The following is a 1,959-nucleotide window of genomic DNA, read 5'->3' on the forward strand; positions in this document are numbered from 1 at the left end:
GGCTCCGTCAATCAGGTAATACCAGCCGTTACGGATTGGAGTTTTCGACTACACCAGCATAATAGCGAATAAAAGGGGAAACGTGGCGATTATCGCAGGTCCCCTGATACCCCCCCCCTCCCTCGCCTGCCACCTTGTCTCGCGGAGTATGATAGTGGTACCTACTTACTGGTACTGGTACTCGTGCCAGATCCGGGCTGTGACGTTGACAGGATACGGCACTCCTCCCCCGGCTGTGTCATGGGTTAGGTTTTATTCCCATCAAACCGGGCTGGGTTGGATGAAGAAGTGTCACATTGCCTTTCTGTCTCTCTGTCTGCCTGTCTTGTATGATACTCTACCCGTTTGCTGGAACTGTGACCGCACAGTACTCTTGGTTAGTAGGGTAGACCGGGCGCGTGAAGGTGTGAGCGCGGAAGGAAAGTCCGGGGCGCCAGAAGATAGGGCGAGTGAGTGGCTGTGGTTGTGAGTATTGGGGCGCGCAGGGGGGGGAGGTGGGTAGGTTTATGTGGAGGCTATGATATGTGCGATAGAAATATATTTTGGACAAAAAAAATATTAATCAAGCCGTAATGGAAAAAAAAAAGTCACCTTTAAATATCATCATAATGTGCTAGAGAAATTACAAGTAGAACCCTCCTCTCTCTCCCCTTCCGGGGAAAGTATCATAACTTGAAGGGGTTTTTTTTAAGTACGATATTATGATAGAAGCAGCCCCCTAGCGTCCCCGTGGCACAACTTTTTTTCTTTTCTTTTCTTTTTCTTGTATGATTGATAAGTGGATGCCTATTAACTTATGGCCGCGTGCTTCCTTCCAGTTCGCCTCCCTCTCCCTCTCCCTCTCTCTCTTTCTCTATTCACTCAAGTCAAAGCCATGTCAAGTATCTACGGTACGTTAACTGCACGGCTCAGCCGCCGCTAAGGCAGGTACAGTTACAGTTATCATACCGGTGCCTGGATGGCTTTTTTTTCTTTCTTTCTTGGTTATCCGGCTATGTTACTGGTTGGGCTGTTTTTTTTTTTTTGTTTTTCCTTAAGAAATGGTTCATAAGAGTTACCTGTTAGCCTGTATACTTGTGGGCCTATTGAGGTAGGTAATAACTTAGGTAGCAGCCAGTTATAGCGTTATCTGTGTGATCGTGACGGCAATTTAAATAAATAAGTCAATAAATTTAATACAGTTACAAAGTATCATGTTTCAGGCGAAGGGGGATGGGGAGGGGGATGGGGGGGTATCATAAAAAAAAAAATAAAAAAAAAAGTTCGGACGATAAGTTCCCTATCGTGCCGGCATCTTATCCTGCTCTTACAAGTAAATTACTCGTGCAAGGTATGCCTGGACCGCACTGCAACCGACAGACTTTCATTTCCTGTGTGTTTTGGGGGGGGAAGGGATGGAAAATGGTCATTTTTTTTTTTGTTTTTACTAACCATTCTTTTTTTTTTTTTTTTTTTTTACCAACCTGCGCAAAGGACCATATTATACCACACAATGCGTCCGACTACCCATTTTTTATAACCAACAAAAAGGTCAATTGCAGGCCTTTATAACGTGTTCGCAAGGTGCTAACCACGTTATCGGTAATGAATACGATAGTTGGCAGGTGGCCTGCTCTTCCGGATACCAGGCCAGGGCTGACAACTAAAGGAAGCTTCGAGGGTGTACTGAGGAACAAACAAGTAACCGTTCAACCAAGTATATTGTAATACTCTCTGTCGAAGTCTGCCTTTTCTATTATAGAAACACGCGGTCCTTAAATACACAAATCTGTTCATGTCTAGCATGAACGAAACTAATCAAAGGTATTGTCACCAACCTGACTTAGCGAGGAAAGGGTTTTCACGTGATGCATAGTTATGAGTTACAGGTATGTTATTGTTTCACACATATGACTCATTCGGGTCACATGATTTGTAATGTGTGGCATTTGTGATGCTTTCGCACATGGCTCAAATATG

This window comes from Tuber melanosporum (assembly GCF_000151645.1).
Source record: "Tuber melanosporum whole genome shotgun sequence assembly, scaffold_166, strain Mel28".
Taxonomy (NCBI): Eukaryota; Fungi; Ascomycota; class Pezizomycetes; order Pezizales; family Tuberaceae; genus Tuber; species Tuber melanosporum.